Genomic DNA, 26022 nt, shown 5'->3' with positions numbered 1-26022 from the left:
CTTATGTTTCAGCAAGCTTGTTCTCACTTTGATGTATAAATTAGAGCAATACATTGAAGGGACCCAGGGGTTACTTGATGTTGAATCTTTCCTGTGAAATTGAATATAGCTCTCTTCAAATGTGCTTCTGAAGCAATTTTTTTCCTTCCTGTATTTAATGTGGAAGAATTTCTACTGCTACAGAAATAAACCTCTAGATTAAAAATTACTTGTATTTACTTTAATAAAAAATTAGTCTATGGCCTTTCCCTTGTATTATATGAGGAAATAAGAGAGTGAATCTCAAAGAAACACACTAGTATATACAGATCCCTTTGTTATTTGTTCTTCAAGAGAGTAAAGAGAGTATTTGTGTGAATATGGTATTACTTTTTTTTTTTTTTTTTTTTGAGACAGAGTTTCGCCCCGGCTGGAGTAAAGTGGCCTGATCCCGGCTCACTGCAGCCTCCCAACCCCGAGGCTCAAGCTAGTCTCCTGCCTCAGCCTCCCGAGTAGCTGGGATTATAGGTGCCTGCCACCACGCTTGGCTAATTTTTGTACTTTTGGTAGAGACGGGGTTTTACTATGTTGGCCAGCCTGGTCTCGAACTCCTGACCTCAGGTGATCCACCCGCCTCAGCCTCCCAAAGGGCTAGGATTACAAGCGTGAGCCACCATGCCTACCGTCAGGCCTCTGAGCCTAAGCTAAGCCATCATATCTTCTGTGACCTGCACGTACACATCTAGATGGCTGGTTCCTGCCTTAACTGATGACATTCTACCACAAAAGAAGTGAAAATGGCCTGTTCCTGCCTTAACTGATGACATTGTCCTGTGAAATTCCTTCTCCTGGCTCATCCTGCTCAAAAGCTCCTCTACTGAGTACTTTGTGATCTTTACTCCTGCCTGCCAGAGAACAACCTCTCTTTTTCTTTTACCTACTTAAATCTTATAAAACGGCCCCACCCTTATCTCCCTTCCCTGTCTTTTCAAACTCAGCCCGCCTGCACCCAGGTGAAATAAACAGCCATGTTGCTCACACAAAGCCTGTTTAGTGGTCTCTTCACACAGATGTGCATGAAATTTGGTGCCGTGACTCAGATCGGGGGACCTCCCTTAGGAGATCAATCCCCTGTCCTCCTGTTCTTTGCTCGAAGATCCACCTACGACCTCAGGTCCTCAGACCCACCAGCCCAAGGAAAATCTCACCAATTTTAAATCCAGTAAGCGGCCTCTTCTTACTCTCTTCTGCAACCTCTCTCACTATCCCTCAACCACTTTCTCCTTTCCACTCTTCAATCTCTCCCTCCTCTTAATTTCAATTCCTTTCATTTTCTGGTAGAGACAAAGGAGACACATTTTATCCGTGGACACAAAACTCCGGCGCCAGTCACGGACTGGGAAGGCAGCCTTCCCTTGGTGTTTAATCATTGCAGGGATGCCTCTGATTATTCACCCACATTTCAGAGGTGTCAGACCACGCAGGGACGCCTGCCTTGGTCCGCGCGGCAAGTCCTGCTTTTCTGGGGGAGGGGCAAATACCCCAACCTCATTTCTCTGTGCCCAGTTCCCTTATTTCTGCACCCTAACCTCTTATATCTCTGTGCCCCAATCCCTTATTTCTGCGCCCCAAACTCTTATATCTCTGCACCCCGATCCCTTATTTCCACGCCCTGACCTTGTATCTCTGTGCCTCGATCCCTTCTCCGCTTTTCTGGAAGGTAAGAACCCCTGAACCCCTTCCTTCTGTATCTCTACTCTCTCTTTTCTCTAGGCTTGCCTCCTTCACTATGGGCAACCTTCCACCCTCCATTCCTCCTTCTTCTCCCTTAGCCTGTGTTCTTAAGAACTTAAAACCTCTTCAACTGTCACCTGACCTAAAATCTAAGCATCTTATTTTCTTCTGCAATGCTGCTTGACCCCAATACAAACTCGACAGTAGTTCCAAATAGCCAGAAAATGGCACTTTCAATTTTTCCATCCTGCAAGATCTAAATAATTCTTGTCGTAAAATAGGCAAACAGTCTGAGGTGCCTGATATCCAGGCATTCTTTTACACATTGGTCCCTACCTAGTCTCTGCGCCCAGTGCAACTCGTCCCAAATCTTCCTTCTTTCCCTTCCGCCTGTCCCCTCAGTCCCAACCCCAAGCGTCGCTGAGTCTTTCTAATTTTCCTTTTCTACAGACCCACCTGACCTCTCCCCTCCTCTGCAGGCTGCTCCTCACCAGGCCGAGCTAGGTCCCAATTCTTCCTCAGCCTCTGCTCCTCCACCCTATAATCTCTTTATATCACCTCCTCTCCTCACACCCAGTCCGGTTTACAGTTTCATTCCGTAAGTAGCCCTCCCCCACCTGCCCAGCAATTTCCTCTTAAAAAAGTGGCTGAAGCTAAAGGCATAGTCAAGGTTAATGCTCCTTTTTCTTTATCAGACCTTTCCCAAATCAGTGAGCATTTAGGCTCTTTCATCAAATATGAAAAACCCAGCCCAGTTCATGGCTCGTTCGGCAGCAACCCTGAGACGCTTTACAGCCCTAGACCCTAAAAGGTAAAAAGGCCGTCTTATTCTCAATATACATTTTATTACCCAATCTGCTCCTGACATTAAATAAAACTCCAAAAATTAAATTCCAGCCCTCAAACCCCACAACAGGATTTAATTAACCTCGCCTTCAAGGTGTACAATAATAAAACAATGTTGCAATTCTTTGCCTCCACTGTGGGACAAACCCCAGCCACATTTCCAGCACACAAGAACTTCCAAACTCCTGAACCGCAGCGACCAGGCGTTCCTCCAGAACCTCCTCCCCCAGGAGCTTGCTGCAAGTGCCAGAAATCTGGCCACCAGGCCAAAGAATGCCTGCAGCCCAGGATTCCTCCTAAGCTGTGTCCCATCTGTGCAAGACCCCACTGAAAATCGGACTGTCCAACTCACCTGGCAGCCACTGCCGGAGCCCCTGGAACTCTGGCCCAAGACTCTCTGACTCCTTCCCAGATCTTCTCGGCTTAGCAGCTGAAGAGTGACGCTGCCTGATCGCCTCAGAAGCTCCCTAGACCATCACGGACGCCGAGCTTCAGGTAACTCTCACAGTGGAAGGTAAGTCCGTCCCCTTCTTAATCAATACGGAGGCTACTCACTCCACATTACCTTCTTTTCAAGGGCCTGTTTCCCTTGCTTCCATAACTGTTGTGCATATTGATGGCCAGGCTTCTAAACCTCTTAAAACTCCCCAACTCTGGTGCTGACGTAGACAATACTCTTTTAAGCACTCCTTTTTAGTTATCCCCACCTGCCCAGTTCCCTTATTAGTCCAAGACACTTTAACTAAATTATCTGCTTCCCTAACTATTCCTGGATTACAGCTGCATCTCATTGCTGCCCTTCTTCCCAATCCAAAGCCTCCTTTGTGTCCTCCTCTTGTATTCCCCCACCTTAACCCACAAGTATAAGATACCTCTACTCCCTCCTTGGCAACCAATCATACACCCCTTACCATCTCAGTAAAACCTAATCACCCTTACCCCGCTCAATGCCAATATCCCATCCCACAGCATGCTTTGAAAAGATTAAAGCCTGTTATCACTCGCCTGCTACAGCATGACCTTTAAAGGCCTATAAACTCTCCTTACAATTCCCCCATTTTACCTGTCCTAAAACCAGACAAGACTTACAAGTTAGTTCAGGATCTGGGCCTTATCAATCAAATTGTTTTGCCTATCCACTCTGTAGTGCCAAACCCATATACTCTCCTATCCTCAATACCTCCCTCTACAACCCATTATTCTGTTCTGGATCTCAAACATGCTTTCTTTACTATTCCTTTGCACCCTTCATCCCAGCATCTCTTCGCTTTCACTTAGACTGACCCTGACACCCATTAGGCTCAGCAAATTACCTGGGCTGTACTGCCGCAAGTCTTCACAGACAGCCCCCATTACTCCAATCAAGCCCAAATTTCTTCCCCATCTGTTACCTATCTCGGCATAATTCTCACAAAAACACACGTGCTCTCCCTGCTGATCGTGTCCGACTAATCTCCCAAACCTCAATCCCTTACAAAACAACAACTCCTTTCCTTCCTAGGCATGGTTAGTGCTGTCAGAATTCCTACACAAGAGCCAGGATCGCACCCTGTAGACTTTCTGTGCAAACACCTTGACCTTACTGTTTTAGCCTAGCCCTCGTGTCTGCGTGCAGCGGCTGCCACTGCTTTAATACTTTTAGAGGCCCTAAAAATCTCAAACTATGCTCAACTCATTCTCTACATTTCTCATAACTTCCAAAATCTATTTTCTTCCTCACACCTGATGCATATACTTTCTGCTCCCTGGCTCCTTCAGCTGTACTCACTCTTCGTTAAGTCCCACAATTACCATTGTTCCTGGCCCGGACTTCAATCCGGCCTCTCACATTATTCCTGATACCACACCTGACCCCCATGACTGTATCTCTCTGATCCACCTGACATTCGCAACATTTCCCCATATTTCCTTCTTTCCTGTTCCTCACCCTGATCACGCTTGATTTATTGATGGCAGTTCCACCAGGCCTAATCACTACACACCAGCAAAGGCAGGCTATGCTGTAGTACGAGCCACTAGCCCGCCTCTTAGAACCTCTCGTTTTCTTTCCATCGTGGAAATCTATCCTCAAGGAAATAACTTCTCAGTGTTCCATCTGCTATTCTACTACTCCTCATGGATTATTCAGGCCCCCTCCCTTCCCTACACATCAAACTCAAGGATTTGCCCTCACCCAGGACTGGCAAATTAGCTTTACTCAACATGCCCTGAGTCAGATAACTAAAATACCTCTTAGTCTAGGTAGACACTTTCACTGGATAAGTACAGGCCTTTCCTACAAGGTCTGAGAAGGCCACTGCAGTCATTTCTTCCCTTCTGTCAGATATAACTCCTCAGTTTAGCCTTCCCACCTCTATACAGTCTGATAACAGACCAGCCTTTATTAGTCAAATCAGCCAAGCATTTTTTCAGGCTCTTAGTATTCAGTGAAACCTTGATATCCCTTACAGTCCTCAGTCTTCAAGAAAAGTAGAATGGACTAAAAGTCTTTTGAAAACACACCTCACCAAGCTCAGCCACCAACTTAAAAAAGACTGGACAACACTTTTACCACTTTCCCTTCTCAGAAGTCAGACCTGTCCTCAGAATGCTACAAGGCACATCCCATTTGAGCTCCTGTATAGACGCTCCTTTTTATTAGGCCCCAGTCTCATTCCAGACACCAGACCAACTTAGACTGTGCCCCCAAAAAACTTGTCATCCCTACTATCTTCTGTCTATTCATACTCCTATTCACCGTTCTCAACTACTCATACATGCCCTGCTCTTGTTTACACTGCCAGAAAATGGCCTGTTCCTGCCTTAACTGATGACATTGTCTTGTGAAATTCCTTCTCCTGGCTCATCCTGGCTCAAAAGCTCCCCCACTGAGTACTTTGTGACCCCCACTCTTGCCCACCAGAGAACAACCCCTCCTTTTCCTTTACCTCCCCAAATCCTATAAAATGGCCCCACCCTTATCTCCCTTCACTGACTCTTTTTGGACTCAGCCCGCCTGCACCCAGGTGAAATAAACAGCCATGTTGCTCACACAAAGCCTGTTTAGTGGTCTCTTCACACAGATGTGAATGAAACCTACCACAGTATTACTTTTTGAGGACTTTTTCCCTACCCTTTACAAGTTTAAAGACATAAAAGGATTGAACTGGAGGAAATCTTAGAAATCCCCAAGTTCTGAACCCTCATTTTATAGAAAAACATGTTCAGGTTCATATTGCAAAAGAGGCCTTCCCAAAAACACACAACTAATTCCTAACAAGGTTTCCTAATCCTCAGGATGGTATTCTACATACTATATAACACTGCTAACCCAACATTGATTTTTTTAATTATAAAATAAATTTGCTGGCCGAGCACGATGGCTCATGTCTGTAATCCCAGCACTTTGAGAGGTCGAGGATGGTGGATTGCTTGAGCCCAGGAGTTCAAGACCAGCCTGGGCAACATAGTGAGACCCTGTCTCTACAAAAAAATACAAAACATTTGCTAGGCATGGTGGCACATGACTGTGGTCCCATCTACTCAAGAGGCTGAGGAGTGAGGATCACTTGAGCCCAGGAGTGGGAGTTACAATGAGCCGTGATTGTGCCTCTGCACTCCAGCCTGGGCAACAGAGGGAGACCCTGTCTCAGAAAATAATAATAGATAAATAAATCCATAAATAAAATAAAAATACGCTTGCTAAAATAAGAAAACAGCCAGAAAGATTATCTAAGAATTTCATTTTCTTGGACCTTTCTGTATCTGCCTACACCTGTATTAATGCTAATGTATTAATATTAGTTTTGGCCTCCAATGCTATTAAAAGTTGTATTGGATCAATCTGAAAATCTAAGAAGATGGTAGAAAGAGCTGTTACTCTTTGTTCCTTGATTCTCTGTTGAGCTCAATAACTTAATGTGCCATCATGAGTAAATTTTAAAGGTTAGAAATCAGTTTTGAATTAAATAAATATTATAGGCTATTTAATAAAACATACCTTCAAGATGATCTATGAATACCAAAATAATGTCTGAATGGATTAGCCCCAGTTCTGGTCAAAGTCTCAAGAAAAATTAAAAATATATTTCAAGTATGTCATTCTAAGCATTAAAAGCTAAGTGTTGAGCTAACTGAAACACTCACATTTACATGTCTTACAAACATGCTGCTGAAGAGTATACATTTTACATTTTAAATTATGGGCAACTATCACTCAGAGAAACTATGGATCTGAGAATATAAATCCACTGAAGCTATATTACATGAGAGAGACTTAGTAGTAGAAATCTCTCTGTGATGGTTAATATTAAGTGTCAGTTTGTTTGGATTGAAGGATGCAAAGTATTGTTTCTGGGTGTGTCTGTGAGGGTGTTGCCAGAGGAGATTAACATTCAAGTCAGTGAACTGGGAAAGGCCAACTCACCCTCAGTCTGGGTGGGCATCATCCAATCACCTGCCAGCGCAGCTAGAAAAGGCAGTCAGAAGAAGGTGGGATAAGCCGACATGCTGAGTCTTCCTCTGGATGCTGCCTGTCCTCGAACATCAGACTCCAAGTTCTTCAGTTTTTGGACTCTTGGATTTACACCAGTGGTTTGCCAGGGGCTCTCAGGCCTTCAGCCACAGACTGAAGGCTAAACTGTTGGCTTCCCTACTTTCGAGGTTTTGGGACTCGGAATGAGCCACTACTGGCTTCCTAGCTCTTCAGCTTGCAGATGGTCTATCGTGGGACTTCACCTTGTGATCCTGTGAGTCAGTTCTCCTTAATAAACTCCCTTTAATATATACATATATACTATTAGTTCTGTCCCTCTAGAAAACCCTGACTAATACAGTCTCCTTCTAGTTAAATACATATTTTTTCATTATTTTCTTTCTGCTTGAAACTAGAAGAATAAAATTAAACTTTATTACTCTGCAAAACTTGTGGTCTATGAATACCTTCCAATCAATATGTGTTTCATTTAACACATATTTATTGAGTGCCCAAATACGGTCATGTTGATCTAGTCTACATAGATAACTACAATATAAAGTAGTGGTAAGAATAAATGATAATTGGTATTGGAGATCAATGGATAGAGAGGTCAGTTCCAGTTGTTATGAATTAGAAGACTTCATGGGGAGAGTTTAACTTCAGAAATGGAAAGGGACTGGGCACGGTGTCTCACGCCTGTAATCCCAACACTTTGGGAGGCTGAGGAGGGCAGATCACCTGAGGTCAGGAATTCGAGATCAGCCTGACCAAAAGGGCGAAACCCCAGCAGGGCATGGTGGTGGGGGCCTGTAATCCCAGCTACTCGGGGAGGCTGAAGCAGGAGAATTGCTTGAACCCGGGAGGCGGAGGTTGCAGTGAGCCGAGTTCACGCCATTGCACTCCAGCCTGGGTGACAGAGCAAGACTCCATCTCAAAAATAAATAAATAAATAAACAAATGGAAAGGACAGGTGACATTCTTTTGATCCAGTAGGGGTGCAGGGTAGGAGAGGAGAGCTTCCAAGATGGAAACTGCAAGCTTATGCAAGGCAGGGAGCAAGGAAACCACAGCGTATGTTTAGACAATGTTCAGAAAATAAGTTTGGATGAGACAAAGTGTTTGTGTAAAGGAAGAAGAAGCAGAAATTACAATTGGGATATAAAGAACCTTGAATGACTTTGATCTTTGCCTTTAGGAAAGTGATTTTTAAGTTAGAAAAGTTTACAATTTTGTAATACACGTCTCCACCTTTTTAATGGAAATTCAACAGAATCAAAGCCACAATATAGAAAACCGATAAAAAGGCTAGTTTCTGAGGATCATGTCTGCGAGCCAGGATTCCTGATCCCGAGACAATGGCCCCGATGAGATGGAGCCGGAAGGCATCATCGAGAGTAACTGGAATGAGATTGTTGACAGCTTTGATGACATGAACCTCTCGGAGTCCCTTCTCCGTGGCATCTACGTCTATGGTTTTGAGAAGCCCTCTGCCATCCAGCAGCGAGCCATTCTACCTTGTATCAAAGGTTATGATGTAATTGCTCAAGCCTAATCTGGGACTTGGGAAATGGCCACATTTGCCATATTGATTCTGCAGCAGATTGAATTAGATCTAAATCCACCCAGGCCTTGGTCCTAGCACCCACTCGAGAATTGGCTCAGCAGATACAGAAGGTGGTCATGGCACTAGGAGACTACATGGGTGCCTCCTGTCATGCCTGTATCAGGGGCACCAATGTGCTTGCTGAGGTGCAGAAACTGCAGATGGAAGCTCCCCACATCATCGTGGGTACCCCTGGCCATGTGTTTGATATGCTTAACCAGAGATTCCTGTCTCTCAAATACATCAAGATGTTTGTACTGGATGAAGCTGATGAAATGTTAAGCCATGGATTCAAGGACCAGATCTATGACATATTCCAAAAGCTCAACAGCAACACCCAGGTAATTTTGCTGTCAGCTACAATGCCTTCTGATGTGCTTGAGGTGACCAAGAAATTCATGAGGGACCCCATTCGGATTCTTGTCTAGAAGGAAGAGTTGACCCTGGAGGGTATCCGCCAATTCTACATCAACGTGGAACGAGAGGAGTGGAAGCTGGACACACTACGTGACTTGTATGAAACCCTGACCATCACCCAGGCAGTCATCTTCATCAACACCCAGAGGAAGGTGGACTGGCTCACCGAGAAGATGCATGCTCGAGATTTCACTGTTTCCGCCATGCATGGAGATATGGACCAAAAGGAACGAGATGTGACCATGAGGGAGTATCTTTCTGGCTCTAGCAGAGTTTTGATTACCACTGACCTGCTGGCCAGAGGCATTGATGTGCAGCAGCTTTCTTTAGTCATCAACTATGACGTTCCCACCAACAGAGAAAACTATATCCACAGAATCGGTCGAGGTAGACGATTTGGCCGTAAAGGTGTGGCTATTAACATGGTGACAGAAGAAAAGAGGACTCTTTGAGACACTGAGACCTTCTACAACACCTCCATTGAGGAAATGCCCCTCAATGTTGCTGACCTCATCTGAGGGGCTGTCCTGCCACCCAGCCCCAGCCAGGGCTCAATCTCGGGGTGCTGAGGAGCAGCAGGAGGGGGGAGGGAAGGGAGCCAAGAGTTGGACATCTTGTCATTTTTTTTCTTTGAATAAATGTCACTTTTTGAGGCAAAAAAAAAAATAGATAAAAAGGTAGGTATTATGGTTAAAGTAGAAGTACTGCTGCTTCCCCTAAATCTAATCCCTATACACTCACTGACCTTCCTCAAATATTTCGGATCTGCAAATAGTTTTAAGCAAAAATAAGGTCATATGTTCTTCAGGGAAGTTAATCAATAAACTAAGTGTTTTAAATATAATCTAGCACTGGTGTTAATCTCTTGCACCCAAAATAGAAAATATAAATCATTGCCTTTTTTAGATCTAATTTACACTGAAACAACTTGAGTAATTCTTCAAAGAAACTTCAAATGATCAACTTTAGCAATTAATTATAATTAGGACTCAGGTGCCATGATTTAAAAAAAAATTGAAAAATGGCTGAACAAACTAATAGCAAAATTTTCTAAATCATAAACTCATTATTAGGAGCCTCATGATGAATTAAATCTGTAAATGGATTATCATGGTAGAATAAAAGATAAGTGAATAATTTTAAAATTAATATAAGTAAACAACACAATGATATCAAATTTTCATAAGAAAACATTATAGTAAATCTCTATCTAAAAAGTGAACATGCCTATTGAAATTGTCCACACAAATGACAGTAGGTAGCAATTGTAGGATGAAAATCATTAATAGTTTAACTCATTTGCATTTTCCATTAAGAGAAAATATACTTTTTTTTTTTTTTTACCAGAACCTCACCCCATCCCAGATACTATCTGTTTGCCAAGCCTCTCTCAAATCTATAAGCCTGCCTGCTATGATGTAGCTGTCTTCTGCACAAATAGCGCATGTCTTATCTTGCCTGTCCTGATCATACACAGTTGTTCATCTTGTATACTCTCTCTTATGAAATTATAAGCTCCATAAGAGCAAAGATTATAGCTTATAGCTGATACCTTTTTTTTTTTTTTTGGTATTTCTGGTTGTGTGATAATCAGTGCAGTTTAGAAAAATGAGCATTAGAGGCTGGGCGCGGTGGCTCACGCTTGTAATCCTAGCACTTTGGGAGGCCTAGGCAGGCAGATCACAAGGTCAGGGGATCGAGACCATCCTGGATAACACAGTGAAACCCTGTCTCTACTAAAAATACAAAAAAATTAGCTGGGTGTGGTGGCGGGCACCTGTAGTCCCAGCTACTCGGGAGGCTGAGGCAGGAGAATGGCGTGAACCTGGGAGGCAGAGTTTGCAGTGAGCCGAGATTGCGCCACTGCACTCCAGCCTGGGCGACAGAGCGAGACTCCATCTCAAATAAGTAAATAAATAAATAAATAAAAGAAAAATGAGCATTAGAGTGGAGTTGTGAAATAGCCTCAGTTCTGTCACTAACTATGTGACTTGGGAAACTATTTTATATTTCAGAATTTCAATTTTCACTTTTGTAAAATGATGACATTGGACTATATCTTGTAGGGCTCTTTCAACTTAGTGATGCTGTGACTAAAGGAAACTGGATAAATAAATGCGTTTTTTTTTAAATTTCCTATACATTTTCCTTCTTACATTCTACCTTAAAATTTAAAAAAATGAAATATTAATTTGAGGAAATTTACTTCATCAAATAGCATTACATTTTTATTTAAGATGAGTAGATACAGCTCATATGAACAGTTTCTAATAGAGGGGCAACTACATTTTCATGAAAAAATTCCTTTTTCATTAATAACTAGAAGCATTGAGTAGAATATGAAATTTCTCGACAGACTTTTAAAAAACCTCATCTGTATTGCGAAAACATATGCTTAGAAAGTAGACGCATTTTTTTTTTTTTTTTTTTTGCATTAGGTGATTCAAATCCAGCTCAGAAAGTTTAAGGCTAATACAGAGCTTACTTTCATATTCTCCAAACCTACAGAGAATGCCGGTAATAAAATATCACTGCAGCAGACTCAACTAAATAAGGCTCATAATAATCTTTCCTTTGCCAAGTATTTAGAAGGCCTGTCCAGGTGAAAATATTTGCTGTTTGTTGAGCTACCAAAGGCCTAGAATACCCCAGATGTTGACTGCATTTACATATTAACATAACTTAAGAAAGGTTATCAGCATGTCCTGGTTCCTCTAAGAAAACAAGGGAGAGCCAGAAAGGGATATTTGGAGCTATCAAGAATATGGTGTGTTGTGAAAAGAAATTAAATTTTTGGACCCCAAACTCATTTATCCAAAGGGAAAAGTCAAGCTGGGAACTGGGTCACACAAACCTGCCTCCCCCTTTTGGCTCCTCCGTGAGATGGCTACCAGATGAAAAGCTACACGCCTCCCCCATATTTTGCCCACAAGGAAATTCCTGGTGAGCTGTTAAAAACTTCTCCATGGCCATGCAAATTGATAGCTTATCTTTACAGGTGCAGTCACCCAGCCCGCCAGACAAAAATGCATAGCTGATTGTTCCCCTTCCCCATTTTGTCTGTTATGTAAAATGCAGATTCTTCACATTTTTCCTCTGCTCCCCTTGTTTATGTAAAAACTATGTGCTTCTCAATATCCCACCCTTTCCCTTTTAAATTTGGAACCCTCAAAATCATCTTTGGAGAAAGGCATAGACCTGTCTCCTGGATGCATCCTTAATTTTGGCAAATAAATCTCCTAAAATGATTGAGGCTTGTCATTTTCCTCAGTTGACAGTGTCTACTGAAATTCAAAACTTTTTCTTTGATTTGTTTAGGTATCTTGTCTATATTGGCATTGGTACTGTGAAATCTTAATCTAAGATTTTATTTTTCTCTTTCTTTGTAAGAGCCTAAGATTTATGTATTCCAATTGAATTACTTAGTCTATACAATACAAATTTCATTTTCAATAAGCTGGAACTTTCATAGACCTTCTAATTTGTTTTATTCACAATCTTTCAAGGATAAGTTTAAAATAAAAACTCTTTTAAATATGGGATTGATTTCTATTTAGGGACTAATCAATCTATAAAAATAGCTATTTCAATTATGAAGTAACTTAAAGAAAAGATTAACTGCTAAGAAAAATTGCAGCTCCATCGGTCAATAGCTAAATTATACAGTGTTTTATTCAATAACTATATCTTCAAAAAATAACTTCCTAGTCTTGAAACTATCTTTGCAAAAATTATAACTGAGGATATTATGATAGTGAAAGAGATTAGACCTAATCAACTCCATCTTGCTTCTGACCTTTAAGCTGTCCTTGTTCATTCCTAGGCATAGGCCAAACTAACCTTGGGAAGGAATTTAGTTTATGGTTTGACTCTGAAACAAAATTATAGCCCTTTCCCAAAAAGACACCCTTCTTGCTTTGGGCCTAGTCTGCCTTTGTAGGACTAACAAACTAGCTACAAGAGTAGGAATTACGTTTAGGGGTCATGCAGATTCTGGCTGCAAGAGTCTGAACCTCACCAAGTTGTTCCTGGAGATAACATCACTATTTTAAAACCTAAGATCAGTGCTTGAGATATTTTGCAAACCCTGCACTTGATGGATTAGCCGATACCACCCAGACTGGTAATCTGGCTCAACCAGTTCTGTGATCCCACCCAGGAACAGAAGACAAAAAGAAAACCTCACTTCAACCCCCTATGATTCCATCTTCAACCCGAACAATCAGTACTTCCCACTTTCCAAGCCCCTACTGCCAAGTTATCTTTAATGTTTTTTTTGAGATGGAGTCTCCCTCTGTCGCCCAGGCTGCAGTGCAGTGGCACGATCTTGGCTCACAGCAACCTCCGTCTCCTGGACTCAACAAGTAATTCTCCTACCTCAGCCTCCCGAGTAGCTGGGACTACAGGTGCCCACCACCACGCCCAGCTAATTTTTGCATTTTTAGTAGAGACAGGGTTTCACCACGTTAGCCAGGCTGGTCTCAGGTGATCCACCCGCCTCAGCCTCCCAAAGCACTGGGATTACAGGTGTGAACCACCATGCCTGGTCCAAGTTATCTTAAAAACTCCAGTCCCCAAGCACTCCTCCAAATGCTCAGGGAGGCTCATTTGAGTAATAATAAAACTCCAGTCTCCCCCACAGCCGGCTCTGAGTGAATTACTCTTTCTCCATTGCAGTTCCCCTGTCTTAATAAATCGTCTCTGTCTAGGCAGCGGGCAAGGTGAACCCGTTGGGTGGTTACAGCATTACAAAACTTATAATGATAATAGAACATTTTACCTAACATTATTCAATGCTTAACAGGACATCATTTAGGTGAATATTAGGTAATCCTGACCATAGTTATCTATGCATTTTAATTCTATGTCCCTACCTCTTATGGCTTATCAAAATGAAAAGGAATAATATATCCTATAGCAAGATTAACACTTCGTAATTCAAAGGATGAGAGGTTATGTTTATGGATGCATTATTGGAATTCTATTTAAAAAGTATTTCCTCCCACACTCTTCTATCAAAAACCAGCTATGTAGTAAAGGTCAGAGTGGAAAACAGAATAGTCTGCATGATATTATATGTGTACCATAATGGTGAAACATTATATTGACAGATTTAGGGAAAGCTTTTTTTTTTTTTTTACCATATTGAGGTATAAAAGACAAAAATCAATGCAGCCGAAAACTAACCTCAGAATGACAGTGTTTTATATTTTTCTAAGCCTCTACCAAAAATTTATTTCCCTTTCCTACTTAATATTCAAAATGGATGCATGCTGATTTGAAGTACAGTGTCTTGCCAAGGCAGTCAGCCTTAGAAATACTAAATCCCTTTTACTTTTTAAAATCACAATGTTAAATTCTCCTGAGTGAATCACAAGTTCAAGGTGGTTGAATGCACTTGCCAGTCTATTGCTATTGAAGCACCTTAATGACATAAAGAAGAAGAAACCAATGATCATTGTTATATATTTCATTTGATACTGATGTAGACATTTTGAGGAAATCTGCATTTTGAACCAGGTATGTTTTCAGAACAGATCTTGGACTACATGATCTTTAAAAACTAAATAATATCCAAGGATCCTTCATGATTAAATTCTTTTCACTCAGCTTGTCAAAGAACTCTGCTTCTTTATATCAGAACTATATTTTTTCTTTATCAGTTCATATTGCTTATATACAAAGATATTTCACAAACTATCAAATAGCACTGATAAATTAATTTGACTAGTGATTTCCTATACATATTGGCATATTGTCAATGAAAAGAGTCAAATTCTGTAAAGTATTTTAAGAGATTTATTCTGAGCCAAATATGAGTGATCATGGCCCGTGACACAGCCCTCAGGAGGTCCTGAGAACATGTGCCCAAGGTGGTTGGGGTACAGCTTGGTTTTATATATTTTAGGGAAGTATGAGACATCAATCAAATACATTTAAGAAATACATTGGTTTGGTTCAGAAAGGTGGGACAACTCAAAGTGGGTGCTTTGAGTTCAAGCGATTCTCCTGCCTCAGCCTCCCGAGTAGCAGGGATTACAGGCATGAGCCAACCACGCCCTGCTAATTTTGTATTTTTAGTAGAGACGGGGTTTCTCCATGATGGTCAGGCTGGTCTTGAACTTCCGACCTCAGGTGATCCGCCCACCTCAGCCTCCCAAAGTACTGGGATTACAGGCGTGAGCCACCATGCCCAGCCTCTTGGTGATTTAGACAATGGATTCCATTAACATCAAAGGGTGTTTTGAACCCAAAGGTACCTAAGACAGCTCTCAAATTTGTGAACTCAAAAGTATCTGAGACAGGTCTCAATCAGTTTAGAACGTTTATTTTGCCAAGGTTAAGGACATGCCCATGACACAGCCTCAAGAGGCCCTGAAAATATGCCCAGGGTGGTCAGGGTACAGCTTGCTTTTATACATTTTGAGGAGACATCATACGTCAATCAATACGTGTAAGATTTACATTGGTTCCATCTGGAAGGGCAGAATAACTCAAAGTGATGAAGGGATTGAGGAGGGGAATTAGGGGGTGGCTTTCATGTCATAGATAGATTTAAAAATGTTCTGATTGGCAATTGGCTGAAAGAGAGTTATCAATAGAAAAGAATGTTTGGATTGAGTTAAGGGGTTGTGGAGACCTCGATTTTATCATGCAGAGGAGGCCTCCAAGTAATAGGCTTCTGAGAGAATAGATTGTAAATGTTTCTTATCAGATTTAAGATCTGTGTTGACGCTAATGCTGGTGGGATGTATAGTGAGGCATGTGCCTTCCCCTCTTCTGTCATGTCCTGCACTGTTTTTTCGGGTTAACTGTGGAATGCCCTTGGCCAAGAGGAGGGGTCCATTCAGATGACTGGATGGCCTTAGAATTTATTTTTGGTTAATAGTGCCACACAGCTAAATCCAAGAGAATATCTTAGAAAATGTAAGCGATATCTTGTTAACTATAGAGTTAATTCAGTATTTGAATTATTTAAAAAAGATAAACCAATAAATGATAATATGGCTTTTTAAAATTTTTCCCAGTAGGAAGTTTTTATAATATTTTAATCAGCAGGTATTTGAGGAATGCCAAATTAAATAGTAGATATCAAAAACTTAGTAAAATAAATATGTATTAAATATTAACACAAAGTGTCTGGAATTGCACAAAATTTATAAAAATATATACTGTGTGTTACTTCCAATTTTGCTCAATATCTGCATATTTTAAAAATTTGCAATAATTACTTTGCTAAGATGGCAAGAACATACACAAACAACAACGAAAAAGAACAAAATGTCTGAGCAAACACAGCCAGAATTGTTCAATAGTCATAAGAAAAACATAATTTAGGACAAAAATCTAGGATGGAATAAAAGAAAAGACATGATGTAATCTTGGGTAGAAGGATTCAGCATCATAAAGCTGATGATTCTCTCTAAGTTAACATCAAAATTAGTGTGATGCCAACAAGAACAGCAACATTTTTAGAGCTAGATAAATTGATTCTAAAGTTAATCTGACTCAACAATCCCATTTCTAGAGATAAGGATAAATGATATGTGTGAAAGGTTTTTCATTACAGCACTGTTTACCATTTTCTCATTTTCAAGTTGAAAGTAAGTCCCAATATCCATCTATAAGGGACTGTTCATAACAGCTATGAGATAACCTACAAATATTTGTTTATATCTACATACAGAAACTCTGGAAACATATTTGAGAAACTAATAAGAATGATTAACTGTAGAGGGAAGGATACATGGAAGAAATAGTGACAAGCTTGGAAGAAAGGCTTCTTTGTGTGTACCTTGTTACATGGTTTTAATTTTTAAATCATTTGAATACATCAATTAAAAGTCCCCAAAATAAATTTAAAAAATTAAAAACCTGTAAGAAAAAACACTTAAGGGAAAATATATGAAATACATATTCTGCTAAATGCTGTAAATGCCTTTTCTGTCAATATGATGGAATCTTTTAAATCTATGTTCTTTATTTTCTTTAATCATTATTTTGATTAATATATAGAGTGCAGCCATCATTCATCCTTGGCTGCTTGAAACTTGGAGTTGATTTTCAGAGAAATTATTGAGATTACTACTTTCCACTTAAACATTATACCATAGTGCACATTGAATTGGTTTTGATTACTACCAAAAGGAGTAATTTTCCCCAACAATTTTTAGCATATAAATACAAGCAGAATTTCACTGAATGACAGTGGGATACATAGCAATGAAATACATAAAAATTGAACTAAATTTTTGTGTTTTGTGTAAAAGAATGGCTCTGGTCCCTGCTCTCAAGTTGCTAACACTAAATTAACTCAAAACATGTGTTGTTTGCCTTCTATGGGCCAAAACCTGCACCTTATTCTTTCTGCATTGTTATTCTAGGCAGAAGATATTACGGAATTCAGGAGTCAGAGAATTAAAGAATTTCTTAGCAACCACAGTTTCACTGAGGTTTATTCAGTTTTGGAGAATTTAATTCAAAAGATTAAAATGATGAATGTAGCTCAGCATATGACCTGCAGTTGAAGACACCTGGCTCGCAGCTTGCTTTAAGTTTGATACATGAGGTTATTTGTCATTTACTGCCATGAAGTTTGAAGGAAGCATACTGAAAAGAAGACACAGCAATAAACTTTTGTCATTAATTTCTCTCTCACAGTTTCTGACAAGCTGGAAAGAAATGTCATTTGTATTTCTTAATTGGTTTCATTTCCACACAAATACAGACTTTCAGTAAAAGTTTCTAAAAAGCTATACACATGAAATTATTAACAACACAAAGCACATACTGAGCCAAGGTGTGAATAGATAATTCTAACAGAGAAGTTACAAAGAAAGTCAAGATCAAAATATGATTAAGACAGGAGAGTAGTTTTTAGAGATGTTTTGGTAAAATAGATATGAGTTACTAGCCTATACTTTGTAAACATGCTTGATGTGGCCAGTATGGCATGTCATTACCCTTTTAGGAACACACAGATCCATATGTATTTACAATGATTACTTGAAAGAGATCATTCAGGGGCCGGGTGCGGTGGCTCAGGCCTGTAATCCCAGCACTTTGGGAGGCCAAGGTGAGCTGATCACCTGAGGTTAGAAGTTCGAGACCAGCCTGACCAACATGGAGAAACCCCATCTGTACTATAAACACAAAACTAGCTGGGTGTGGTGGCACATGCCTGTAATCCCAGCTACTCGGGAGGCTGAGGCAGGAGAATCGCTTGAACCCAGGAGGCAGAGGTTGCTTTGAGCCAAGATCACGTCATTGCACTCCAGCCTGGGCAAAAAGAGTGAAACTCCATCTCAAAAAAAAAAAAAAAAAAAGAGCATTTGGAACTTCACTGGACAAGCACAACCAGCTCAGCGGATTTCTGGCAATACCAAGAACATTTTGAGAATCATGCCTGTGCTTTAACCACGGATGAGATTTTAGCTAGTGTCCTAAGGGAAGAACAAAATGATGAGCAAATTCAAACATCATCTTTTGATTTAGCCGGATGGTTTCTATGACCAACTGTATGTTTATTTATGAAAGAATTTATATTATTTAATTAAAACAAAATAGAAATGAAGTTATATGGTGTCACAATCATGTTCATTATTAGTTTTGTGTCTTGCTGTAGAAACACATTTAGTGAGTGCTTACCTATCACTGGAGTTGAATCTACCTCCACCTTAATTTGTTCTTGGGCTCAATTTCTGACCACACAACCTCACAACATAAACAGTAGTTTTGGTTACTTAGATTAGCGTAGGCCAGGAAACATTGGTGCAAGAAGAAAAAATAAAATAATAAATCCTTAGGATCAATAAGACATCATCTGCTACCTCATTTTTTTCCCTAAAATATTTGTGCTTTAGGAATGAATTTCATTATTTGAAATATATACATATATGTATAAGCAGTCGGCACCTTGTATCCACAGGTTCCACATTCTTGATTTCAAGCAACTGAGGATCAAAAATATTTTAAAAGCCTAATACAAATAACAATACTACAATAAAAAGTAATACAAATATACATAATACAGTATAATGACTATTTACATAGCATTTACGTTGTATTAGGTATTATAAGTAATCTAGAAATAATTTAAAATATACAGGAGAAGGTGTGTAGACTATATGTAAATACTATGTATCATTTTATATAAGGGACTTGAGCGTCTAAGGATTTTGGTATTATGGGGGTGCTAGAACCAATCCCTTAAAGATACCAAGGGAGGACTGAATATAAATATACATATATATATAGCACATACATAAATAAAATGAGGATTCATATATTGAAATTCTATGGAGTTCTGCATAATTCAGAACTCATTTTTACTTATCAAACTATAATCTATAGCTTTATGTATTAACTGAGCATCAATTCTGCTAAATATCAAATTTGTCATATGAACGTACACCATCATTAAAAAAGCAAAGACTTAGAAAGGAAATGAAAAGAAAAAAATAAAATATATTCGTGTTGGGGGAATGGTGTAATGAAAAAATATATTTCCCTGCATCTTTCCTGAGAACTTTTTCAATTTTTTTTTTTTTTTCTGAGACAAGGGCTCAGTCTGTTGCCCAGGCTGGAATGCAGTGGTGTGAACACAACAAGGCAGCCATGACCTCCTGGGCCCAAGCAATCCTTCCATCTCAGCCTCCCAAGTAGCTAGGACCACAAGTGCATACCACCTGGCCAGTTTTTAAATTTTTTTGTAGAGATGGGTCTCAGTATGTTTCCGAGGCTCGTGTCAAACTCCTGGGCTAAGTGATTCTCCCACCTCAGCCTCACAAAGTACTGGGATTACAGGTGTGAGCCACCATGCGTGGCCGCTGACTTTTTCAATTTTGCTTTCTAATCTTAAAGGAGAAAATAAACAAAATTAAAGAGAAATGTCAGCAAGATTATCAATAGTTTACACCTTCTTATTAGCTAAAATGGCACCATCACCAGATGAACATCTCTGTCTTATAAAGATTGACATGAGTTTGACAGATCCATTAGGCTCAGTTCCACTTTAATCCTAAGTTTTCCCAGATATTCATCCATACACATACTTTGTACATCATTTTATACAATGCATATGTATGTGATATGGTTTGGCTGCATCCCCATCCAAATCTTCATCTTGAATTGTAGCTCTCATAATTCCCACATGTTGTGGGAGTGATCCAGTGGGAGATATTTGAATCATGGGGGTGGTTTCCCTCATACTGTTCTCGTGGTACTGAATAAGTCTCATGAGATCTGACGGTTTTTGTAAGGGGTTTCCCTTTTGCTCGGCTCTCATTCTCTCTTGCCTACTGCCATGTAAGACGTGCCTTTCTCCTTACACCATGATTGTGAGGCCTCCCCAGCACGTGGAACTGTGAGTCCATTAAACCTCTTTTTCTTTATAAATTACCCAGTCTCAGGTATGTCTTTATCAGCAGCACGAAAATGGACAAATACAATATGATATGTGTATATATTCATATATAGCAGGTACATACAGACACACACACACACACACACACAAACACATACACATACACTCCACTCAGGGCCCCTAAACTATGTATAAACTTGTCTGTTTATTCAGTCCTCTTACATAGTCCCCCAGAGAGCAAGTGAAAATAATGTCCCATGTGTTCAAAGTGCCTTGTATATTAAATCATAAAGGAAAAAGGGGCCTGCATATATCATTCAGAATGAATCTCTATTTCTTCAGTCTGTGAATAAGGTAGACAGATTCTCCCTTGATTATCTGAAATATGAAGGAAGATTGATCTTCAGCAAGTGACTTGCATTTTGGAAAATATCAAACAATATTTCAATCTAATCTTACTTTCCTTCAGAAATATATGTAAGGGAAACACCTTGTCTTTGATGCCCACTGTGATAAAAATATAAGTAACTAATTCTACTATTTGCAGTTTTATAATCTTTAATGATTGTGATAGTATATTCAAGAACTTGTCTAAAGATGTTGAACACCTTAACTTTGTTTCTAAAAGAAAAAATACATGATGATTGGCCTAAAAGTGCTCAATGATTCTCTTTGTCTTGGAACTTGAATAGCAAAAAGTAATTCAGAATCAACTTTGTTGCCACTTAAATAACTTCTCTAAGATTTTTCCAGGAAAATGGAAGATTTCCCAAAGTGAAGATTTTTGCCTTGTCAGTCAATATCCATTAGCAATTTCACTACGTGTACAAATTTAATTACTAAAAAGCAAAGTCATTACCCTTGATATGTACGACATAAGGTTTAAATGGCTTACATTTTTGTATTATGGATTGTTCAAATTTCATACTTATAGCGTATGTTCACTGTAGCTTTGCTGACTTTCTGCCTGAATTAGAATTTTTTGTTTAAAGCTTTGAAGTAGGCTTAATTTAGGACTATAGTAATGACAACATGAAAAAGAGGTTACTTCTAGATGAGAAACTCAACAAAAATTACAGTATGAGAGAGAAATGCAAATTCCTTCCTTTGAGATGTGCCATACTAACCCCAGAATGAAATATGATTATTTTATTAAATATATGTTAAAAGATATATCTTATTCAGGGGTACCTACCTCTAAACAACAAACTAGAACATTGTGAAGAACATTTTAAAAATATTTTTGGAGAAAAAAACATAATATTAGGAACAGAATTCTAAGGACATGTGGTACAAAATGTCACAAAAGTAACCAAAGAAGAAAAGAGCAAGTGAGGAGACAAAGAGAGGCTATGAAATGCAGAAAAAGCCTGAAAATTAGTGAGCAATGGAAGAGTAAATGCATTAGCTTTGTTGAAACACTAATGACAACCTAGACATTTTTGTGGTGGAAATTTCACCATAGCTGGGGATTGGGGGTTAGGGCATAGGAGGACCCGGATTTGGGATTTGGACTTGCATTTTTATTAGCTGAAATCTCTACAGAGTTCACTTGCTGCTCTGTGTTCTTCAGTTGATAGTGCATATATTACCATGTATACTGCAATGAAGGGCCTTTGTTCTTGGATATATCTTTAATGTAATTAAAATATTGATAATAATATGTGTTTGTGGAGTGACATCATAAACATTCAAATTAAAGAGGGATGTTAATGTTTTTCTAAACCTCTAGATATTAGAAATTACTATTTTACTTATTTCAAAATATTATCCAAGTAAATAAAAAGCACTACAGTTGTTGTTTTTCCCCAAAGCCAGAAGGTATTCATGATGGCATAGCATATTGTCCTAGTGAATTCTGTTGTTAAAATCCAACTGTCCTAAACACTGAAGTACTAGAGGCTAGGATAATTGGAAGGTATGATCATCCAATTGGCAGACAGCCTAGTAGCGGACATGATAGAGCAGTTAAATGTCTCACATTGTCCTAGTGTATAAAATGAGGGAGAAATAAGATACTTTTCTACACCCTGATTTTTTGTGTATTCCTTCAGGAGAGAATAAGTGGGCTTGTCCTCATATATACCTGAATATCCTCAAAGATAGAGATAAACAAATCTGAATAACACCTGCATATCATAGGGCATAAGAATACTTTTAAGCAAGAGGTTATGGCTGAAAATCAAATTTCTATTTCTAATATCTAAAGAAATAGATTCTGCAATGATAAGTAACCTATCTCTACTCATTTTATAACATAATTCAAATGGTTTGCAAAGAAAAGTCTTGAGAAAATGCTGTTGTCCATTTTTTTTTCAGTTATTTAAACCAGTGTGTGTGGGATGTCAACCAAACAACCATGCTAGATATTATTATTTTTTAATTTAATGTTTTATATATATACACACACACACACATACACACATACATATTACTTTTTTGTGTGGTGCTGGATATTTTTAAATAGCAAAATATAAATAAGTAAAAAGGAATGAAACTTTATGAATAAAAAATTCGTATATAATTTGTGTTTAATGAAAACAGCTAAATTTAGGACTAAAAAGAAGTCATGAGTTTCAGTAAATGCATATTAAATTTGTATCTTGTAATAACCTAATTAAATGAGAAATGTGGACATTTTAATATATAAGACCCAAATGACACTTTAAAATGTTTGGAGAGTTAATCTCTTGCATATCACTTTATATTCTATATATTTGTCTTACAAATGCTGATACACTGGAAAATTGAGTCACTTTCCCTGATGAGTCTGAGCATGTTCTATGCCTCTTTTCTGCTCCACTAGACATTTATCATTCTTGGTGGCAAATCTGTAACTAATTTTCTCAGGCTACTGCTTTTCATACAGATAAATTCCTGAAAAATTACCAGTAAAAGGGCTGAGCATGCATAGATGAATCTCAAGAGGAAACAGTGATTAAGTATAAAATCATAGGAGACATTTGTGCCTATTCACTTTTTACCAGGCAAAGTCTATGCCAAGAATAAAGGTAATTTCTCTTATGGAATTCTTACCACCACTCTGGAACCCTGTTGTCCATAGGTTAAGTAATCTATTTAAATATGGTCTGGTTCACACTGATGTAGTAATAAATTTCTTCTACAGTTCAAGCTGTAGATAAAACTACCTCATAATTAATATAGTTTTCTCTCTGAAATGTTTACATGATTTAAAATGTGCAAATTATGCTAAAAGGGAAAAGAAATGAAATAATATTTATGTATCAAAATACATTCTCGAGTATATTCCTCTTCTCACTTTTCAGCCTGTGAGGATGAAAACGTACCCTCTCACCACACAATAGTCACATTTCTCTATATACACCTTGTATCAGTGTGTTCCCACATTGCTGTAAAGAAATACCTGAGACTGAGTAATACATAAAGAAAAGAGATTTAATTGGCTCAGCATTCTCCAGGTTGTATAAGACACGTAGTGGCTTCTGGGGAGGCATCAGGAAACTTTCAGTCATGGCAGAAGGTGAAGCAGGCACCTCTGACATGGACGTAGGAGGAGGAAGAGAGTGAGGGGTGGGGTGCCACACACTTTCAAACAACCAGATCTTGCAATAACTCAATCAGTCACAATTACCACGACAACATTAAGGGGGATGGTGGTAAACCATGAGAAACTGCCCCTATCATCCAATCACCTCCTACCAGGCCCCACCTCCAACATTGGTGATTACAACTGGACATGAGATTTGGGCAAGGACACAGATCCAAACCACATCTCTGTGAAAGGAAAATATCTTGGAACCCTGAAATCACTAAGCAAAAGGGAAATGTTAAGCTGGGAACTGCTTAGGGCAAATCTGCCTCCTATTCAAAGTTACCCCTCAGCTCATTGAGATAAATGGGTATCTGATTGTTTCCTTTGGAGAGGTTAATCAGAAACTCAAAATAATGCAAACATTTGTCTCATATCTACCTATGAACTGAAAGCTCTCTCCCCTGGAGTCATCTGCTTTTGCTTTGAGTTGTCTTGCCTTTCCAACCGAACTAATGTTCATCTTACACATGTTAATTGATATCTCATGTCTCCCTAAAATGTATTAAACCAAGCTGTGCTTTGACTACCTTGGGAACATGTTTTGAGGACCTCCTGAGGCTGTCATGGGCGTGTGTCCTCAACCTTGGCAACATAAACTTTCTAAAATAACTAAGACTTGTCTCAAATTTTCAGAGTTCACATCACACAGAGATCACTACTATATCCATTTGTGTTCCTTAGAGTAAGGCTGGTGTCTTCAGTGTATTACCTTGTAAAGTTCTGAAAGATATAAATTGCATTTCCTTGCCCGCTGAGATATTGGGCAATTATACAACCACATCAAAGTACCTAGATTTGAGAATGAGGACTAAGCTCTAACTTTTTTATCTGGCCCAAATTCCTATCTAAGGGGTCTGGGGAGTAATGCCCTACAAACCATAAATTCCATCAAATGGGGTTTATTTAACCCTGTATATCGTGGCTTACTTTCCAATCTGACTTGGGAATAACAAGGAAGAAATTAAAAATATTTTACTCCAAAATGTATTTCCTTGCCATATCTTGAAATGGCCCTGCAAAGCCATCCTTTGTGGGAAAAATCCACATTATATAGAGAATCTTCTTTCCTCTTTGTCTTCCTTCCTTCCTTTCCAGAACCAGGAGATAATCAACTAAGAGCCAGGCACTCTTTTAGGTCCAATAAGAAACATTTTACAACCTGCTCTCTCTGAAGTCTGCTATCTGAGAGCTTCCTCTGCACAATAAAACCTGGTCTCCACAATCCTTTATCTTAACCTAAACATTTCCTTTCTATTGATCCCAGGCCTTCAGATAAACTCAGCCAATTGTCAACCAGAAAATGTTCCAATTTACCAATAGCCTGGAAGCCCCCACTTTGAGTTGTCCCACCTTTCTGAACCAAGCCAGTGTATTTCTTAAATGTATTTGATTGATGTCTCATGTCTTCCTAAAATATATAAAACCAAGCTGTACCCCGTCCACCTTGGGCACATGTTCTCAGGACCTCCTGAGGGCTGTGTCACGGGCCATTGTCACTCATATTTGGCTCAGAATAAATCTCTTCAAATATTTTACAGAGTTTGACTCTTTTGGTAGACAAGAATAATTACATGTAGAGTTGAAAAATGCAAAGATAGGCATGTCTGACCACAGAGAAGACAAGAAGTCTGACAACAAATCCATACTGGCAGTCAAATCTGGGAATTTAAATGGAATATGCAAACAGTTGTTAGAATGTACTTCACAGCCTTCTGTTATCATTGTATTAGGTTGGTTCAAAAGTAATAGTTGGATACATAACTCTGCAGTCTTCTAAACTGACTTCCTGTTTTAAGAACTATAAATCATAAAAGAAAGGAAGAAAGAGAAAATCTCACTAAAGCATTGCTACTTATGTTAATATGATAGCAACTCAATTTATTCAAGTGCTGATCAATGCTAAACAATCAGAGTGGTTCATGAATTATGTATTACAAAAGAGCCTGGTGTTTTTAGTGGAATGTCACAAGGTTAACCAACTGGTATACATGGATTCCCTTAGGCAGAATTTCAGCTGTAGTGCTTATTACTCCAGTTGATGGAAGAAT

General features: G+C 39.2%; 1 protein-coding gene and 1 pseudogene across 1 annotated transcript in view; one reads left to right on the top strand and one right to left on the bottom strand.

The window, feature by feature from the left end:
* Positions 1 to 26022, bottom strand: part of PCDH11X (protocadherin 11 X-linked) — a 793868-nt gene that overhangs the window by 489768 nt on the left and 278078 nt on the right. The window lies entirely within an intron of this gene.
* Positions 8337 to 9704, top strand: LOC129475673 (eukaryotic initiation factor 4A-I-like; annotated as a pseudogene).

The sequence above is a fragment of the Symphalangus syndactylus genome, chromosome X, assembly GCF_028878055.3.
Source record: "Symphalangus syndactylus isolate Jambi chromosome X, NHGRI_mSymSyn1-v2.1_pri, whole genome shotgun sequence".
NCBI classification, from domain to species: domain Eukaryota; kingdom Metazoa; phylum Chordata; class Mammalia; order Primates; family Hylobatidae; genus Symphalangus; species Symphalangus syndactylus.
The sequence above is the reverse complement of the archived record's forward strand: the minus strand, read 5'-3'. Positions and strand labels throughout refer to the sequence as shown.